Below are 21,242 nucleotides of genomic sequence, written 5' to 3'. Positions count from 1 at the left end.
ATTAAAGTAGGTATGAAAGAACTCCCTACCTAAAGTAGGAAATAGATTGTCAGTTTTGATCTCAATTGTTGTGCATCTGTTTTTCTTTTACCAAGATTTACTCCGCTCTCTCACTCAGTATAGACCATACTTGAGCCTTCCCATACCCCTCATTCCACAATATTAATTTCTACGGCTATGAAATAAATGTATATATTTACTGGTTTAAAATAAAATATCTTCTATTGACAAAACAACAATACTGTTAAATCAACAAATGTAAAACATTCAAATGTAAAGTGTATGATTTTTTCTTGAGGAAAAATAGACTTTAGTAAAATGCTTTTTCTCACAAGTGATAAGTCAGCACATATTTTTGTTTTACATATTTTAACGAATAACTATAAAACATAGCAGTGCAAATTAGAGACAGTGGCGCAAAAGGCACTAGAACGTTTCTCTAAAGTGCACTCTCTCGCAGAATTGGGGAATAACTGAAAGCAATTTTATGGATCTGGTCAAAGCACTATTTTCCCAGTGCTACAGCATTGCCTCCCAGTAACAAAAGCATAAGTGCTGGGGGCTGGTTTGGTTAAGCAGCAGTGCTTCACACTGGCACCCTCGCCCACACCCGAACCCCCCCTCTCCAAGGGTCCGTTCCATTAAATTTGCTAGGGCTGATTTGTGTTCTCAGTCCTGGCCCTGATTACTCTGGGTGATAGCTAACACCTCAGCAGATTTCAGCCTTGAAGGACGACCTGCTGCAGATTTCTGCCGCACTTCTGGCTCCCTCAGGCACACCTTTGAGCCATAACGATTTATAGGGGGTTCCAGTCAGGTGGCAGTTCCATCCTTGGTGCCGTCTGACCCATTGTGTCTCACTCTGGGCCTCGTACAGACTGCTACAGACATCCACTCCAGCTCCAAGACTTGTACTGGCCTCTTCTTCACTGACAACATCATCTCCATAAGAGGATCCGGTGTGGACTCCAGTGTCTGACACTGAAACCACTTTAATCCATTCTTGACTGATGTTACACTAATATAACCGCCACCGGTCTTCACACAACCCGATTCTGAACCAGAGGCTCTATTCTTGTTTTGCTGCGGACTGTGTACACAAGATACACACCAAGAAGGGTGGAGAGAGGAGTGGTCCTCCCTCTCCCCGCTCTACCCGCCACTCCCACTAAATGTATAAGAAGCCAGTTGGGCTTGACTTGCCACTTGGACCACTAATGTAAAAGAGCGCTTCATTTGCAGTAGTGGTTCAACAGACAGCCAAGATCATGGATTTAAGAACCTTCTTAAAACCTGGCTCTTCTGATCCGCTACACTAACTGTTTTTTGCAGCTTGTTCAATTAATGCTGGGATGCCCTAGTTGACAAAAGACACACAATTGATGGAAGGAATGCAGAACACATCTAAACATTCACCCCCAGTCAAGAGATCTGGATTAAATCCATCATTCTTTTGCTCACCGTTCCATCACAGTTAAGACCCAGCCATATGCAAATCCGTCTTGACCCTGGGCCTCATGGGAACAGTCCAGCCTGAACTGCCAAGCCAGGTCTTCCCTGGACCGGAAACTAGCATCCTGGGACCGGTTTCAGGTTTTCACCCTCATCAGCGAGGCTAGCTTGAATCCAGTGACACAGTGAGCCCGGGACCCACGACTGGCCGTACCAGGCGCACTTAGGGCGAAAAAAGCAAAAGACACCCAATTGATGGACGGAATGCAGAACAAATCAAAACTTTCACCCCAAGTCAAGAGATCTGTTACATCCATCCTTCTTTGGCTCACCATGCCACCCCAGTTTAGACCCAACAATGGATTTAGGCCCTGATCTCTGTACTGGAGTGAATGTATGACTTTGTTCTGCATTCTTTCCAATTGTTCTTTTTGCACTTGTCACCCTGAGAGGGAAGGGTATGCCCAGACTTGGGTCTTATGCTCTCTATTATTATTATTATTATTATTAATTATTATTAATCCACATGCATAAAGCACGAACCATCACCCGTTAGGGTCTCTAGGCGCTGGGGGCCGTCGGGAAGATTAAGCAAGCTATTGCCCAGAGTCACATGGTGCCCGGCTAATCTGCCGCCGGCCCCGGGGATCGAACTGTGATCCCCAGATTCCGGAGTCAGTCACCCTCGCCGCGGCGCTACACCTCTCCCCTATGCCACTTTAGTCAGGCTAGTGTGGCTAATGAGAGTTGAAACCCCTAAACCGGTCCTAGGATGCTTGTATCCAGTCCAGGCAGGACCAGGCCTGGCAGTTCGGGCTGGACTGTTCCCATAGAGAGCAGGGTCAAGACTGGTTTGCATATGGCTAGGTTCAAACTGGAATGGAATGGGGAGCAAAAAAACGATGGATGTAGGCCCAGATCTCTTTACTGGGGTGAATGAATGACATTGTTCTGCATTCTGTCCATCAATTGTTCTTTTTGCACAGGAAACCCTTGTTAGACATCCTTGGGCTTTACAAATGCATAATCATTTGCACCTGCCTTAAGTTGCAACTGTAGGGAGCTGGCTCTGTACATACTATACTAAAGTGAGGTATAGTGTGCACAGTCCAATGAATCACCAAGGGTAGTCAGAGGTAAAATTATATAGAACCTTCCTCTCTGTTTGTGGTAGTGTGGTCGAGCAGTAAGGCAGTATCAGAGGACAGTGTTAAGCATTTGCTGTACACACTCAGTCAGCAAATTAATTCACACACTCAAAGACTGAACTTCAGACCAATTGTTTTTGTATAAAAATATTATTTTAGTTGTTATTTCTAGAACCGAGCAAGCCTGGCACAGGTAAGCAATAACTACTTTACAGTAGTAAATGCTAATTTTAAAACAATTACATTGTAAATGTACTAGGGATTGACTTACAGTATTGTTTCAGAGTAATGCAATCACATTTTCAGTAAAATAGCAGGTAAGTTACTTTTGGATTAATTTTCTTACTCCGTGCTGGATGCAGCACTGGGACATTTCCTGTAAACAGGTGAGTAAAAGCGTTTTTGTTAAATCGTACAGTTTTAAAGAATTTCTTTAGGTTTCAAAAACTCCACACTTAAAAACGTTTTCAGGAAAAAGTTACAATGTTATACTCTGGAGAAAAATCGGGTTTTAGGTAAGTAATCGGTCTTTGGAGTTGAGGTTCTGTGGTTAGAACAATTTTTCCCCCGGGGTCAAGGATGCACTCTCGTTACACCCTCAGGGGCACTAGGACAGCCGGGTGCAGAGTGCTGAAGCCCAGTATTATCCAATGAGGGTTAGGGGGTCCCCGGTTGGTGGCTGCTGGCAAGCAGGCCACTGGGTTGTGGAAGAAAAGCTCCTGGACTTTAGCTCAGGGGAAATGGGGAAATACATTTGCACCCTCAGCGGCACTAGGGCGGCCTGGTGCAGGGTGCTGTTTCGATGTAGGTTGTCCTGTTCCCAATGGAGAACCTCCGGTTTGCAAAAGCACTGCTGGCAGGGAGATGAAGGACTTCTGGGTGCGACCACCATTTCGAGAGGTAAGTTGGGAAGTTAGGGGTTAGTTAGGCACAGTCGGTTTGGGTATACAAGACCGTGCAGCGTCGGGTGCAGGGGTGATTTTTGGGATCGGATCTTCTTACCAACTGGATTTAGGCTGCAGGCATTGGCTGGAGGCTTGAGGGAGGTCAGGGGTGGCCCGATCTCGGTTTAGGATCACTGGGGTGACTTCTTCATGGTGTTTGCCCACTCGAGCTCGGGACCTGGACTGCAGGTGCAGAGTAAGGCGGATTCGTGGTCTCCGGCTGCTGCCAGAGGTTGCAGTTTAACAAATCCGGTGTTCACGGGAGAAGCAGTCTTTGGAAGTGAAGGCTGGCAGGTCCTCTGGGGTTTTTGAGGTTGCTGGCTGCAGGACACACCAGGATTTCACAGGAGCAGGTGCAAGGGGGAGACAGGCGGGTAGGGCTGGCGCCAAGTCAGTGGACATCTTCCTCTTGTTAGCTACTGCACGGCTTTTTTGGTCATTCTTCTTCTTTTCTTGTCTTGATCTGAGGAAGCAAGGTTCAGGTGTGCCCCTAAATACAAGATTTAGGGGCGTTGCAGGTAGGTTAAAGGCAAGGACCAATGGGTCCCTTCCCTGGGGTGGGTACACCCCCTATTATGCCACCCTCCAGTGGAAAGGGGGCATATGCTGTCCATGGTTAGCTGAGTCCCCTCATCTTCAAGATGGCGTGGACGGAGAGTTGTGCTTCACCTCGCCTCCCCCACCTGAGGGGTGGAGTTGGCATAGGTGGGCACACGTCTCTTCCTCACTTGTTTTTCCAGCCAGTTCTCCTGCCCAAAGTGGCGGTCAGAACCACTGAGGACTAGTTGCTGAAAGCAGCAATTGGCGTGGGGAAGCTCATAAAGGCGGCAAGCCTTTGAAGCTTCCCCTTCGTGATACCTGCCCATCCTGGGGGAGGAGGCTTGGCACCTCGTCCCAGGATGTGTATTGTTTCAGGGCCCAGAGAGTAGCAGGCTCTCGACCCAGAGGTCCAGAACGATGTCTGGCGGTGGCAGCTTTCAGGGGGCATCTCTTAAATGCCCTCTGTGTGCATTTTTCATTAAATCCCACACTGGCATCAGTGTGGCTTTAATGTGCTGAGAAATTTGATACCAAACTTCTGTTTTCAGTGTAGCCATTATGGTGATGTGGAGTTTCTAATGACAAACTCCCAGCACCATATACTCTTAATGGCAGCACTGCACTTACCATGTCTAAGAATGAACTTAGACACTGTAGTGGTAGAGGGCTCATGCTTTGGCTCTGTTCTCAATACTCTCCAGATTTGCAGGCTCATCTGTACTTATCCGTATGGTCAATACTACCAGCATGCACTACCTAAAGAAACAGGGAGGGACAAGCTTAGTTGTTCTATCACATCAAACACAAACAATTTGGAATTTGGCCATGCAGAACAATGTAACACTGAGAACGGACCATGTTCCAGGAGTAATCAATGTGCTGGCGGACTAACAACCAGTTTTCACAAGTGGGAACTCTATCTCCGAGTTCCACACAACATCTTCCTGCGCTGGAGTGCACCTCATCTCGATCTGTTTGCGACCAAAACAAGAAATGCCAGTTCCAGGCATATGAGCTGCAGATTGTACACTTAGCATTAGATCGCCACCTGGTGTTGGGCTCGGATGATTGCATGTTGTTGTCTTCTTGGAAGAAGTCTTTGTAGTCACGAGATAGGTGACTCCACCCTTGGACAATAGTGCGCATGGGCATCGGCTCCATCCTTAGATTTTTTTTTTCCGCCACTGGGTTTGGATGAAAGTTTTCCGCTCCGGCTAGAAATAGACTTTTCAAGCACTTCGAAGCACAAAAAACTTCCCAAAACTCTCCAAACTACTCTCGATATCGACTAGCAGCGTTTCGACTCCATCAGCTCGATTACGGTCGACGCGGGCCGTTAGGCCTATCCACGCCGTGAGGCCTACACCACATGGAAAGGACGCCATTCAAGAAATGCCCCGGGTGTGGAGCAAAGTTTCCACAAAGTGACCACCACAAGGTCTGTAACCTGTGCTTATCGCCAGAACACGACAAATCCACCTGTACAGCCTGCGCGTCCTTTCGATCAAAGAACCATCCGAGATCGGAGGGCCCGTCGACACGACATGCAGAGATCAGCTCCGGTCCCGGGGGATATCTTCGTCGAGGAGGTTCCGCTCGTTCCCGAAGAAGATTCCGATGATCTCCAGATCGTATCAGAGGCAGACGACTCAGATGACTCCATACCATCGGGTCAGCGCATGAGTACTACTGCCCCTGCACTACACACAGCACCCAGATCTAAGGCAAAGGTCAACACTCCGCCTCCGGGGCCCAGTCGCGACCGAAAATCCACTTCGACAGCCCCGCCATCGTGCCCGGCTCCGAAGAAAATAACTAAGCCTTCCGGTAGCTCGGTTCCGAGCAAGCCACACATGCCGATCCCACCAGCTCCCTCGGTACCAAAACCGTTGACTTCTATAGACAAGGGTACGAAGCCAGCGTCCGACGCCTCGAAGCCGACGAGACCAGCTTCAACTCCGAAGATATAGTCTTCGATGCCGAAACCGACAAGGCCTGATTCCGATGCGCCAAAGCCCTCGAAACAGCCTACCACACCGAAAACAACACCTTCGGTGCCGAAAATTACGCCAAAGGACACTGTAACCACTCCTAAGGCTAAAGACAAGCAGCAACCTCGTCCGTTACCGAAAAAATCGACGCCGACAAAGGTTTTTCAAGGAGAAGAACTCTTCCAGCCAGATCCTCTCCAAAAGAAGATCTACATTGACCCAAAGACAGGTCACGTGTCCACTACACCACACAAGAAGAGGAAGGCAGATGACTCACCCACACCTGTGGTTCCTGCCAAGAAGAAGGACTCTGCCACATCCCCTATGCACCCTTCTTCACCAATACTTCCTTATCCTTCATCTCCTGCTCCTCTTAACATTTCACCACAAATGTCTCCTTCTCATTCTCCTCTGTTACCTCCACACTCACCTCAAAATGATGATGAGTATAGTTTAGGAGGGGGGATAGACACAGATGAGCCTTTCCCATACCCTACACATGATACAGACTGGGAGTACCCAAATCCACAGGATATACTAGACGTTCCTGACCCACAGTCATACCCATCAAAACCTTCTCCCCTAGAAGATAACATTGGCTTTGGGCACCTATTGAACAACCTGCCATGTACCATAAGGTCACTATGCATTCTGATGAGGCAGAGGAGGATTTTCTGTTAGACACATTCGAACAATCGCAAAGATCTGTTCAAATTCTTCCCATTATCAAAGTGGTCATCAAACATTCTACAGAAGTTTTTAAAACCCTGTACGTACTAGGATTTTAAACCCTAGAATTGAGAAAAAATATAGGCCTGCACCTACAGATCCTACCTACATTAAGGGACAACTACCATTAGATTCATTAGTTGTATCAAATGCTAGGAAGAGAGCAAACTCACAAACTTCAGGTGAAGCACCCCCACCTGACAAAGAATCCAAGGTCATAGATGCCTCAGGCAAAATAATAGCTGCGCAAGCTACCAACATATGGCGTATAGCTAATACACAAGCCCTACTTTCCAGGTATGCTGGGCTCATAATGACCAGTTGGAGAAACTGCTAGAACATCTACCTGACTAATATAGGACACAGACAAATGATCTTATACAGGAAGGCAAGCTTATCTCAAATGCCTCAATCAAGTGCGCACTAGATGTAGCAGATACTGCATCTAGAGCTGTAAATACCAGTGTCTTACTTAGAAGACATGCGTGACTACGCATGTCAGGGTTTAAACAGGAAGTCCAAACTACCATTTTAAACCAACCATTTAATCAAAAACAATTGTTTGGACCTGAAATAGACACAGCACTTGAAAAAATGAAGGATATAGACACCGACAAATCTATGGGGGCTCTCCAGGCCACACAAACTAGAGGTTCCTTTCGTCACTCCTTTTATAGAGGGGGCTCCAAACAAACAGGTGCAGATAATACAACATCTTTCAAACCTAACACACAAACCTCCTCTAACAAGGCATACTTTAGAGGATATAGAGGGAATAACAACAAAGGAAGAGGTTGTGGTAACAACAGTAATCTAACCTCTTCCGCCTCAAAACAGTGACTTTCATCTGCTTCCCCAACAGCATTCCACTCCTGTGGGGTGGGGGGGGGGGCAAATTAACGCAATTCCTGCCTGTCTGGAACTCCATCACATCAGACAAGTGGGTAAGACCGATTATCCAGTATGGCTACTGCCTAGAACTTAAAGCAACCCCTCCACACATACCACCCAGACAACATCCAACGTCTGCAGAACACCTTATTCTGCTCAAACAAGAAGTTCTGTCACTTCTACAAAAGGACGCAATACAATTAGTTCCTTTACAAGAACAAGGAACGGGGGTTTACTCGCTGTACTTTCTAATTCCCAAGAAGGACGGGACACTAAGACCAATTCTCGACCTCAGGCCCCTAAACCATTACTTTCAGTCAGATAATTTTCATATGATCACTTCGCAACAAGTGCTCCCACTGCTGCAACAGGCCGATTTCCTCACAACACTAGACCTAAAGGGCGCCTATTTCCACATTCCTATACATCCTGCTCACAGGAAGTATCTAAGGTTTGTACTGGAAGGACAACATTATCAGTTCAAGGTCCTTCTATTTATAGTGACAAGGGCACCACGAGTATTCACAAAGTGCCTAGCAGTAGTAGCAGCACATCTCAGAAGACAACAAATACATGTCTTCCCTTATCTGGACGACTGGCTCATAAAAGCAAAATTATTCAACCAGTGTGTTCAACACACACATCAGACAATTCAAACATTGCATGACTTAGGGTTCACAATCAACTACACCAAGTCGCATCTGCAACCCTCTCATATACTTCAGTATCTGAAAGAGACACGTTAGTGATAGATTCCTTACCTTAGAATATCCCCAGGCGTCAGACTGGATCCGGAGATTTTTGCGTAGCAGTACCCTTGCGTGTCGGTAGGTGTCGTCTACGGCTCCGCGTCCGTTGTTAGCGTCGTGGGCGCCGTAATGACGTCGTCGGAGTTCTTAGACGCCGCGTCCTCGTGCTGACGTCAGTTCTTCTTTTTTCTGCGCCAGCAGCGCAGATCCAGAAAAAGTGGTACCTTAGTCTTTTTTGACTAAACTTTTTGATCCTTTTGATCGTTTCTTTTTCGAGTCTTCGACTCCGGACGGTGCCGATAGGGATGCCAGGTTTTAAACCCTGTGAGGACTGCGACCGACTGATGTCGGTCACCGACCCTCACCGTCGGTGTCTCCACTGTCTCGGCGTCGACCACGACGACAAGACCTGTTCCAACTGCCGGGCCCTGACTTCGAAAGCTAGGCAGGAGCGGTCCCGCAAGCGACTCGAACTCCGGCAGTCGGCCCCGCACCAGGAAATGTCCCGGTCCGGACGGAGGTCGAGGGACCGGTCGCGGGAGCGGAGCCATCGGAGCTCCGGGAGTCGACATCACTCCTCAGGGTCGAAGTCGTCAGGTAAGCACAAGAAGTCGAAGAGACGTCATCGCTCTTCCGACTCCCCCCGACGCTCGCACGACGCGGCCGGGGGTTCAGGTGGCACCGCCCAAGCGGCTCTGTCTGAGTCGCAGGCGTCGCGTCCGGCCCCATACCCTCCGGTCCCTGGGCCGCGCGCGACGCCGGAGGAAATCGAGCGGTTCCTCATGGCCATGAGCTCCCTCACTCTCCCGACGGGCTCCACGGCGCCTTTGGGCCCAGCGGACCCGTCTGGGGGCCCTAGCGGGTCGGGAGCTTCGGCACCGACGCCGTCGGGTGCTTCGGCGCCGCTGGCGCCTTCTGGCCCGGCGCCGCAGGCCCCCACTGGATCCAGATCCGGGTTGTCGCCGGTGGACTTAACGACCTCCCCGGCGCCGGTCCCTCAGGTGTCACCCCGGTGCCGTCTTCGGGCGGCGCCTTCCCCAATGCCTCCCTCGATCCGGTTCCGGCGCCGCTTTCGACGCCGTTCGGAGAGTTCAACTTCCATGAACCGACCCCATCATTTGATCCCCCTGAGTACCAGGAGATGGGTGATGAGGAGTATTGGGAGGGGTCTGAGGACCCTCTGACACGCGAGTGTCCGTCCCAGGAGGACTGGACAGGTGGACTTGGGGATGCCAGTGATCTGGACACTTCGCCAGTCACTGGTTTTGTCTCCCCTCCTACCGTGGCTACGGAGGAGGGGGCTACCTACAGTGTGGTGCTGACGCGGGCGGCCAAGGCCTTGGTCCTTGAACTCCCCGTCGCGGCCGTGAGGACTAACCTCCTCACTGAGGTCCTTAAACCGCAGTCAAGCTCGGCTGAGCCTCTGCTGCCGTTTAAGGAGGCCTTGACTGACGTTCTTGTGGGCACTTGGTCCAGGCCTGCTACAGGTTCGCCTGTAGATAGGAACGTGGCCAGACGCCACCGCCCGGCCCGGGCGACCCTTGTTTCCTGTCCACCCACTCCATCCCTGAGAGCCTGGTGATCCAGGCATCCAATTCCCAGACCGCATTCCCGACGGCTCCGCCTGACAGGGAATCCAAGAGGTTTGAGCAATACGGCAAGAAGGTATTCTCCTCCCTGAGTCTGGGACTGCGGTCTTCCAACACCGCATGCCTCTTGGGCCGCTACACCCACTCCCTGTGGGATACGGTCGCGGACGTGCTGCCAGAATGCCCGTTGTAGGTACGGGCTAAACTCGGCCAAGCCCTTGTGGAAGGCCGAGATGCGGCACGTTATTCTATCCGGTGTGGATTGGATACCACCGACTCACTAGGTAGAGCGATGGCAACGACGGTGGCGATTCGTCGCCACGCCTGGTTGAGGTCCGCCAACTTCTCGGCTGATGTCCAGAATACACTCATGGACATGCCTTTTTATGGCCGTCGCCTTTTTGGCGACAAGGCAGACCATGCGCTTGAGCGTTTTAAGGACTCCAGGGCTATGGCCAAGTCCTTGGGACTCTCGGCCCGCGCCAGCACACAGGTGCTTTTCGCCCCTTTCGTGGCCAAGGAAGGGGTGTACCTACACGTGCTGCCAGCCACGCGCCGCAGGGTAATACCCAACACGGTGGCGGCCGTGGAAACCGCGGTGGCGGCGGTCGGGGACAACGGCGAGGACAGTCCACACCTTCCCACGCAGCAGCCGCCTCAAAACCCTCCTAGTCCGTGCTTTCAGGCCCATGTGTCGCCAGTGGGGGGCAAAGTTCGCCATCACCTCCTCCACTGGCGCACTGTCACGTCGGACAGGTGGGTGCCTGAAATCGTCCGAAGGGGCTACTCCCTCCCCTTCGAGGCGACCCCTCCAGCCATGCCACCGCAGAACCACCGTGTATCGGGGGATCATTTGCGACTTCTGAAGGAGGAAGTTACGGCCCTCTTGGCCAAGGGGGCCATCGAGCGCATTCCTGGGCCAGAAATAGGGTGTGGTTGCTACTCCCACTACTTTCTGGTACCCAAGAAGGGCAAAGGGGGCCTACGCCCTATCTTGGACCTACGGAACGTCAACGGCTTCCTCCGGAAGGAGAAGTTCAAGATGCTGACACTGGCTCAGGTCTTAGCTGCCCTGGACCCAGGAGACTGGATGGTAGCGTTAGACTTGCAGGACGCTTATTTCCACATCCCCGTCCTGCAGGCCCACCGGCGTTACCTGCGGTTCACGGTAGGCCACGAGCACTTTTAGTTTATCGTGCTCCCCTTCGGCCTTACCAGTGCCCCACGGGTGTTCACGAAGGTGATGGCGGTGGTCGCAGCTCATCTGCGCAGGTTAGGGGTTTCAGTCTTCCCCTACCTCGACGACTGGTTGTTGAAGGCGGGCTCGCCCCAAACGGTCGTCCGCCACCTCAAGACGACGGCAAACCACCTGCACCTGCTGGGGTTTTCCATCAATGTGCCGAAGTCACACCTGTGGCCCTCTCAGAAGCTCCTCTTCATCGGAGCGGTTCTCGACTCGGCGCAGTTTCGGGTTTATCCTCCCGAACAGCGGGTTCGGGACATTCAGGCTCTAATTCCACTCTTTCAGCCTTTGTCCCGAGTCTCGGTCAGGTTGACGCTGCGGCTTCTGGGGCTGATTGCCTCCTGCATCCTTCTGGTGCATCACGCCCGGTGGCAGATGCGGGCTCTGCAGTGGGACCTGAAGTTTCAGTGGGCCCAGCATCAGGGCAACCTATCCGACCATGTCCTGATCTCGGAGGGCACTGCGAGACAGCTGCAGTGGTGGCTCATGGACCGCGATTGGGTCAGCGGCAGATCCCTCTCCCTTCTCCAACCGGAGCACGTAGTTGTGACGGACGCATCCCTCCAGGGCTGGGGAGGCCACATGGGAGAGGCGGAGATCAGAGGCCTCTGGTCTCCGGCGGAGTCCCGGCTCCATATCAACCTTTTGGAGCTGCGGGCGATTCGTCTAGCACTGAAGGCATTCCTCCCCTCTGTTCGGGGAGTGTAGTGCAGGTGTTCACGGACAACACCACCGCCATGTGCCATGTGGTACTGCAACAAACAGGGCGGGGTGGGGTCGTGGACCTTTTGCCAGGAGGCTCTGCGCCTCTGGCAATGGCTGGAACATCTGGAACATCAGGGCGTGACCCTGGTGGTTCAACACCTGGCAGGTTCTCTGAACGCCAGGGCGGACGAACTCAGCCGTCGGTGCATGATGGATCACGAATGGCGTCTGAACTTGGACGTGGTGCGAGGCCTCTTTCAGCAGTGGGGAGAGCCTTGGTTAGATCTATTCGCCACAAGAGAACGCGCAATGTCATCAGTTCTGCGCGTTGGAATTTCCAAGGCGGCACTCGCTTGGAGACGCTTTTCGACGCGAGTGGAGTTGCGGTCTCTTGTACGCCTTTCCGCCTATACCACTTCTGCTCAGAGTGCTGAAGAAGATCAAGCGCGACCGGGCCCAAGTCATCCTTGTGGCTCCGGGCTGGGCACGAAGATACTGGTATCAAGAGCTACTCCGTATGTCAGTCGATCCCCCGGTTCATCTACCTCTTCAGGAGGACCTTCTGTCGCAGCAGCAGGGGACGGTCCTCCACCCGAACCTGTCCAGTCTCCACCTCCATGCTTGGAGATTGAGCGGCGACAGTTGTGACTTGCCTCCTGAAGTCTGTAATGTCATTCTGGCAGCCAGGCGTCCCTCCACAAATTCGGTATACGCCTGCAGGTGGAACAAATTTGTGGTATGGTGCACAGCAAAGGCTGTGGATCCTCTTGCTGTCCCTCTTTCTGAGGTTCTTCTCTTCCTTCTTTCTCTTGCCCAGCAGGGCTCTGCTCTGGGCACTATCAAGGGCTACCTTTCTGCCCTTTCAGCCTTCCTAAGGCTGCCTGATCAACCTTCTTTGTTCAAGTCCCCTATTGTAACTCGTTTTCTAAAGGGCATCACACACATGTTCCCTCCTGTTCTGTTTGTGATGCCTCAGTAGGACTTGAACCTGGTTCTTACGTTTCTGATGTGCGCTCCCTTTGAGCCACTTCACAACTGTCCTCTCCATCTTCTTACTTTGAAGACTGCTTTCCTGGTTGCCATCACCTCTGCCAGGAGAGTGAGTGAGCTCCAGGCTCTTTCATGTACACCCTCTTGCCTTTCTGTCCATCCGGACAAGGTTGTGTTGCGTACTAAGCCATCTTTCCTGCCCAAGGTTATCACGGCCTTCCATATCGGGCAGTCTATTACCTTGCCCACCTTCTTTCCGCCACTGCATCCCTCTAAAGAGGAAGAGCGGCTCCACAGTCTGGAGCCAAAACGTGTGCTTTTATTCTACTTGGATCGCACACGCCAGTTCTGGGTGGATGACCAACTCTTTGTTGGTTACGTGGGCGCTAAGAAGGGAAAAGCGGTGCACAAGCGGACCATCTCTCGGTGGATCATCTTGTGTATCCAGGCATGTTACTCCTTGGCTAAAAAGGAGCCCCCTGTTAGATTGCGGGCTCATTCCACCCCGGCCACGGCGACTAAAACTGCCCTGGGCCGGGGAGTGCCCTTGCAGGACATTTGCCAGGCGGGTACGTGGGCCTCGCTGCACACGTTTGCAAGACACTACTGCCTGGACAGTCAAGTCCGGAGGGATGGCTTCTTTGGCCGTTCCGTCCTCCAGGACTTTCTGGTGTGATTATTGGTTTGCAGACCCACCACCGGGGTTGGTATTGCTGGGGTATCTATTCTAAGGTAAGGAATCTATCACTAACGTCTCTTTCAGATGCACAAGTTACTACTTGTGTAACGATATATCTGTAAGAGACATTAGTTAGTGATAGATTCCTTACCGACCCACCCATCCTCCCCGTTCTGCGAACCGATATCTAGGGTTAAGGTCATCCCCTTTCAGGGCTCTGGTTTCAATGGCACCAGTGTTGGTTTTTAACATGGCTCGGCGCTTCTGGCACGGAAAAGCTGTGTCTAAGAACGGACGTCAGCACGCGGAGGCGGCGTCTTAGTACTCCGACGTCATTATTATTATATAAAATTTATAACGCGCACAGTTACCCAGGGGCATCCCGGCGCTGTGAACACAGAAAAGAAAGGCTCTCGCTCAGTCCTACACCGGAAACAAGTGTGTTTTCAAAAGTTTCCTGAAGTGCAGGATGTTGGGCTCAGCGCGGATCTTAAGGGGCAAAGAGTTCCAGTGTGTCGCCACTTGCACCGTAAATCGTCGGCCCCCAGAACGGGCTCTTTTCACTCTTGTAGTCCGCATCAGATGTCCTTGATCCGAGCGCAATGGGCGTGTGGGCTTGTAGGGGCGAGCCATAGAGGACAAAATCGCAGGACCCTTACTGTGCAAGATTTTATGGGCCGTACATAGCGCCTTAAATTTCACCCGCTCCCTAACAGGGAGCCAGTGCAGCGCTTTCAGGGCGGGGGCAGCTGATTGTCTTCGCGGCACTTCCATCAAAACCCTCGCAGCCGCATTCTGCACCTGCTGGAGAGTTTTAAAAGTTGCTTCTGGTGCGCCAAGAAAAAGCACATTCCCGAAGTCGAGCCGCGACAAAATCAGACCGTGAATCAGGAGTTTCCTAGATGGATTTGGAAGCAGAGGTAGTACCTTGCGAGCAGAGCGCAGCAGGCCATCACGGCGCCGACGACGGACGCGGAGCCGCAGACGATGCCTACCGACGCGCAAGGGTACTGCTACGCAGAAATTTCCGGATCCAGTCTGACGCCTGGGGATATTCTAAGGTAAGGAATCTATCACTAACTAATGTCTCTTACAGATATATCATTGCACAAGTAGTAACTTGTGCATCTAGGGGCTACAATATACACGTCCACAGCTCTAACGTATCCCAGTCCAGCAAGGATACAGAGCATTCAAGCCTTACTCAGTCTTTCAACAGCAACACTCTCTGCAAGCCAGAGTGTTCATGAGACTAATAGGCATGATGGCATCTTGCAGCTTCATAGTGCCATATGCAAGACTGCAAATGCGTCCGTTACAGGAATGCCTAGCACAACAGTGGAACCAGGCTCACGGTCAACTAACAGACCTGGTGTTGGTAGACAGCCGCACACATCGCTCTCTGCAGTGTTGGAACACCAAAAACTTGACAAACGGGAGGCCGTTCCTTGAACCTGTTCCACAACTAGTGCTCACAGCAGACGCATCCCTCACAGGATGGGAAGCCCATTTCCTATATCATACAACTCAAGGACAATGGAACAGTCAACAAAAACTGTTCCATATCAACCATCTAGAGCTGCTAGCAATATTCTTAGCACTCAAAACATTCCAAGTACAGAACAAAGCTGTCTTGATCCGGACGGACAACATGACAGCCATGTATTATATACAAAAACAAGGAGGGACACACTCCCTACCACTGTCCCAGCTTGCACAAGACATTTGGAGATGGGCCATTCCACAAAACCTATATCTGTTGGTAGAGCACCTTCCAGGAGTTCACAATCAGATAGCAGATCTGTTGAGTCGGCATACACAACAAATTCACGAATGGGAACTACATCCACAGGTTCTTTAACCATTCTTTCGCAAGTGGGGTCATCCAGACATAGATCTGTTCGCCACACAAGAAAACACAAAATGCCCAACCTTCGTCGCCAGGTTTTCACACCCGCAGTCCAAGGGCAATGCAATATTGATGAACTGGTCAGGCAGATTTGCGTACGCTTTTCTGCCAATAGCACTAATACCACTAGTAGTACGCAAGCTCAGACAACAGTCTCTCAAACTAATCCTAGTAGCTCCCACATGGGCACGCCAACCGTGGTTCACCACACTACTAGAACTGTCTCTAGTTCCACACCAAAAGCTACAACTGACTCCATCCCTGCTAACACAGAACCATGGAGACATCAGACATTCAGACCCAAATCAACTGAATTTGGCGATCTGGCTCCTGAAGTCTTAGAGTTCGGTTATCTTAACGTACCACCAGACTGTATGAACATTATTAAAGGCCAGGAGACCTACCAGAGCTTGCTATGCCGCTAAATGGGAGAGGTTTGTCATTTACTGCAACAATAACCAAATTGATCCCCTGGATGCTTCCATCCAAAATATCATTTGTTACCTTTTACATTTACAAAAGTGTAACTTGGCATATTCATCCATACGCTTACATCTTGCAGCAATTGCAGCATATTTACAAAATAGACAACATTTGTCTCTTTTCAGAGTGCCTGCAATTAAAGCATTTATGGAAGGATTAAAGAGAATCATTCCTCCCAGGTTGCCACCTTCTCCAGTATGGAACCTAAACGTTGTTCTTAAGAGACTCATGGGACCCCCTTTCGAGCCTTTACATAAATGTGAACTGCAATTCCTTACATGGAAAACAGCTTTCCTTATTGCTATTACCTCCCTTAGAAGAGTAAGTGAGATACAAGCATTTACAATACAAGAACCCTTCTTACAACTACATCGTAACAAAGTGGTCTTACGAACTAATCCAAAATTCCTTCCAAAAGTCATAACTCCTTTTCATTTAAACCAATCTGTCGAGTTACCTGTGTTTTTCCAAAAACCAGACTCTGTGGCAGAAAGGGTTTTACACACATTAGATGTTAAAAGAGCTCTTCTCTACTATATAGATAGAACTAAGTCTTTTATAAAAACAAAACAACTGTTTGTGCGGTGGAGAGAAAGACACAAAGGAAACCCCATCTCTAAAGGTGGATTGTAAAATGTATACAAATATGCTATCAAAAAGCAAAACGTACATTAGCAGTTCCTCCTAGAGCACACTCAACACGCAAACTGGGATCCTCTATGGCTTTCTTAGGAAACATCTCCCTAGAGGACATATGCAAAGCAGCAACATGGTCTACAACACACACCTTCACTAAACACTACTGTGTTGATGTGCAAGCCAAGCAGCAAGCTGCAGTAGGCCAAGCTGTCCTTAAAACTCTTTTTCAAACAACTGCAACAGATACAGGTGACCACCGCTAGGGGAGACGAGACACTGCTGCACAATCGATGCGAAGTATACAATCTGCAGCTCATGTGCCTCGAACGGAAAATGCTACTTACCAGTATGCATCTGTTCTTGGCATGTAGAGCTGCAGAGTAGTACACGCCCTCCCGCCTCCCCGGGACCTGTATCTGTTCCAGTTTTATCTTGCCTAGATGCACACGCATGGACATCTTTTCTTTACTACTACTAACTCCATCATTTCCCATCATGGCGAAAAACAATCTAAGGATGGAGCCGATGCCCATGCGCACTATTGTCCAAGGGAGGAGTCCCCTATCTCGTGACTACAAAGACTTCTACCAAGAAGACAACAGCATGCAATCATCCGAGCCCAACACCAGGTGGCGATCTAATGCTAAGTGTACTACTCTGCAGCTCTACATGCCAAGAACAGATGCATACAGGTAAGTAGCATTTTCCTTACTGCGCGTGCTGGCATACCCAGAATGGATCGCAGGGAAATGCCTTTTTGATTGGACGGTCCAAAATATTTCCTTACGCTTTTCCCCCAATTCCTTTGATACCAAGAGTACTCAGAAAAATGAAGAGAACCATGCAGATTAATCCTCATTGCTCCAAAATGGTTCCGGCAATTCTGGCACACGGGGCTCCTTCTATTGGAACAACCTCCCATTTCTCTGACAGCCACTTCGTTACTCTTCATGAAAAGGGGCCAGGTACTTTATCCCAATGTGACGCCTCTTCTTTTGTCGGTCTAGCTTCTGACTACCATGAGCTTGAAACCTTAGATATCCCCCTAGACTGCAGAGAAATCCTCACTATAGCTCAAGCGGATTTCATCATATCAACTAAAGTGAAAACATTTCTGTGCTTGGTGTCAAGAAAAAGAGATACATTTGTTCCTCTCTACACCAGTCCAGATCTTGCCATCGCTTCTTCAGCTAGCCAAGTTCGGCCTTGCACATTCATCATTAAATGTACACTTACTAGCAATTTCTCCGTTTAGGAGATCGGGAAACACCTCCTCTCTCTGGTCCGCAAGAATCATTAAGCAGTTCCTCAAGGGACTATTTAGAACTTTACCACATGTGAAGGAACCTCCTCCTTCTTGGTATCTCAATGTGGTATTAAGTTATTTCGATGAAATCCCCTTTTGAGCCAATCTACAAGGCAGATCTGAAACATCTTTCTTGGAAGACGGTGTTACTATTGGCATTAACATCAGTTAGAAGAGTTAGTGAATTGCAAGCATTCACTATAAAACAACCATTCGTGCAAATCAAAAAAGACAAAGTAATGTTAAGGGCTAATCCTGAATTCATTTAAAAAATACTGTTGCTGAAAGGTCTCTACACAGCTTTATTTGCATAAAACAAGGCAGTTCCGTAAATCTGATCAGTTCTATCTGAAAGAGACACGTTAGTGATAGATTCCCTACCTTAGAATATCCCCAGGTGTCAGGCTGGATCCGGAAAGTTTTTCTGCTTAGCAGTTACTGCGTGCCAGTAGGTGGCGTCCTGCGGCTCCGCGTCCGTCACTGGTGTCGTAGGCGCCAAGATGACGTCACGGAGAGTACTTAGGCGCAAGCCATGCACGCTGACGTCAGTTCTTTCTTTTTCTGCGCCGAAAGCATAGATCCGGATTGAGCACATACCTCGCTCATTTTTTTACCTCTTTTTAGAGACTTTTTGTCTGCTTTTCTTGTCTCCTGGTACACGTAGGGATGCCTGGCTTTAAGTCTTGTGGGTCGTGCCACCGTAATATGTCGGTAGCGGTCTGCCTCTACTGCCTGGAGCAGGACCATGACTCTCGGGATTGCCGTGCCATGGCCCCGAAGACATTGCGGTAGCGGCGCTGGAAGATGCTGGAGGTCCGGCACTCCTCTCACCGCCGCTCCGGGTTTGGGGGCTGGTCCCGGGACAGCTCGCGGGACCACCGCCGCTCCTTGGGTTCGAAGTCTTCACCTTCAGATTCTGGTAAGCGACGTCATAAGCAGGAAGTAGAAGAAGCGTGTTCGCTCTCGGACGTCCCCCCGTCGCTCCCGGGAGGCGGACGTGAGGGACAGGGGCTCCGGAGCCTGGGAGTCCCGCTGCCTACCTGCTCTACCCGGGTCCGTCAGCGACTCCCAAACAGGTGCTAGAGTTTCTTGCCGCCATGGACCGCCTGTTTAGGCCTCGGGCTCCCGCTGCCGTGCCTGCGGGCCCCGCTGTCCCGTGTCCAGATCCTGTTGGCCCGGCAGCACCGCCTTTGGAGCCAGCCCCGGAGCCACTGGATTCAGCGCCCTCGGCTCTGACCCCTGCACCGCAAGGTGCAGCACCGCTGACTCTGGCCTGGCACTGCCCTTGACTCCGGCCCCAGCGCCGCCCCTGGCTCCGCCACAGGCGCCGGACTGGGTGCCGTTTATCCCGCCCCTTCCCCGGTTCCCGGACCGTTTTGTTCCGGCTCAGGCGCGGCACTGGCTGGCGCCCCTGTTGGCGCCACTTCTGGTGCCGCTGGCCCCCTCTCCTGCTCCGGCTTTACCACCGCGGCCGGGTACTTGTACCCCGGAGCCGGACAAAGACTGGGACAGCTCCGAGGCCCCCTTGCGCGGCAGTGTGACTACGAGCAGGATTGGGTGGATGACCTTCAAGATGCGGGTGAACTTGATGGGTCTTCAGTCCCGGGGTTGGCATCCCCTCCGCCTACCATGGAGGAGGGCGCTACCTACACCATGGTGCTGCGTCGAGCTACAGAGGCCTCCCACCTCGACCTCCCTACGGAGGCCCTTAAGACCAACCTCCTTTCTGAGGTGATCCAGACGGCGTCTACGTTGTCTGAGCCGCTGCTCCCTTTCAATGAGGCCCTTACCAAAGTCCTCTTGGGTACTTGGTTGCGGCCGGCCTCAGGGGCACTGGTAGATAAGAACGTCGCTAGGCCTCATCGTCCGGCGCCTGGTGATCCCGATTTTTTTGACCACTCACCACACGCCTGAGAGCCTAGTCATTCAGGCCTCAACGTCACAGAGTGCCTTTCCCTTTGACTCTACGGACTCTTAGAGGCTGGACCAATATGGCAAGAGATTGTTCTCCTCAGCCAGTTTGGGGTTGAGATCGATTAATACCGCCTGCTTATTGGGCCGTTACTCGCACGCAGTGTGGGATTTAGTGGCGGAGGTTCTGCCTCAGTACTCTGAGGAGGTCCAAGCTGTCCTTTCCCAAGCGGTTGCAGAGGGCAAGGATGCAGCGAAGTTTGCCATCAGGTGTGGTTTGGACACTGCTGATTCTTTGGGCAGGGCGGTTCCCACGACGGTGGCGTTGCGGATCCACGCCTGGCTGGGTTCTCACCTGATGTCCAGAGCTCGCTCATGGACATGCCCTTTGATGGCTCCTGTCTCTTTGGCGACAAGGCGGACACTGCCCTGGAGCGCTTTAAAGACTCACGCGCCACAGCCAAGTCTTTTCACGAAGGCCCCTGCCACGTCTTGGTTTCGTTCCTGCCGTGGCCATGGTAAGAGCATCCAGGCATGATCCTCCGTTAAGCCTGTGCAGAACCAGCCCCAGCGTGAACGCGGCCGTGGCTTCTGCAGGGGCGGGTATGGTAACCAGCGGGCGGGACAGTCCACCTCCACCCCCGCTGCTTCCGCCTCTAAGCCTTCCTAATGCCAGTGTGTGGCAGGGTACATCACCACCTCCACCACTGGCGCAAAATAACCTTGGACAAGTGGGTGCTACAGATAATCTGTCAGGATTACTCGCTCCCCTTTCTGTCTTCCCCTCCTACCATGCCACCTCTGTACCACCGCATGTCGGGGGATCATTTGGCTCTTCTCCGTTAGGAAGTCACTGCCCTCTTGGCCAAGGGGGCCATTGAGGACGTTCCCGGTCAAGAAGTAGGGAGTGGTTGTTATTCTCACTACGTCCTGGTCCCCAAGAAGGACGGAGTGAGAATATCCATCTTGGACCTCCGGGACGTCAATCGCTTCCTCAGGAAGGAGAAGTTCAAGATGCTGACTCTGGCCCAGGCCCTGGCTGCCCTGGACCCTGGAGACTGGATGGTGGTGTTGGACTTGCAGGATGCCTATTTCCACATCCCCGTCCTACCGGACCACCGGCGCTACCTGTGGTTCTCGGTAGGCCAGGAGCATTTTCCGTTTGCTGTGCTCCCCTTCGGCCTTACCAGTGCCCCTCAGGTGGTTCACAAAGGTGAAGGCGGTGGGCGCAGCTCATCTGCGCAGATCAGGGGTGTCCGTCTTCCCCTACCTCGACGACTGGCTGTTGAAGGCGGGCTCGGCCCAGGCAGCCGTCACCCACCTCCAGACTACGGCCGACCTCCT

At 51.4% G+C, this 21,242-nt stretch overlaps 1 protein-coding gene across 9 annotated transcripts in view; it reads left to right on the top strand.

The window, feature by feature from the left end:
* The window catches only part of DCTN1 (dynactin subunit 1), a 669,529-nt gene that overhangs the window by 613,386 nt on the left and 34,901 nt on the right, over window positions 1-21,242 (top strand). The window lies entirely within an intron of this gene.

Source organism: Lissotriton helveticus, chromosome 2_1 (genome assembly GCF_964261635.1).
Source record: "Lissotriton helveticus chromosome 2_1, aLisHel1.1, whole genome shotgun sequence".
NCBI classification, from domain to species: Eukaryota; Metazoa; Chordata; class Amphibia; order Caudata; family Salamandridae; genus Lissotriton; species Lissotriton helveticus.
The sequence above is the reverse complement of the archived record's forward strand: the minus strand, read 5'-3'. Positions and strand labels throughout refer to the sequence as shown.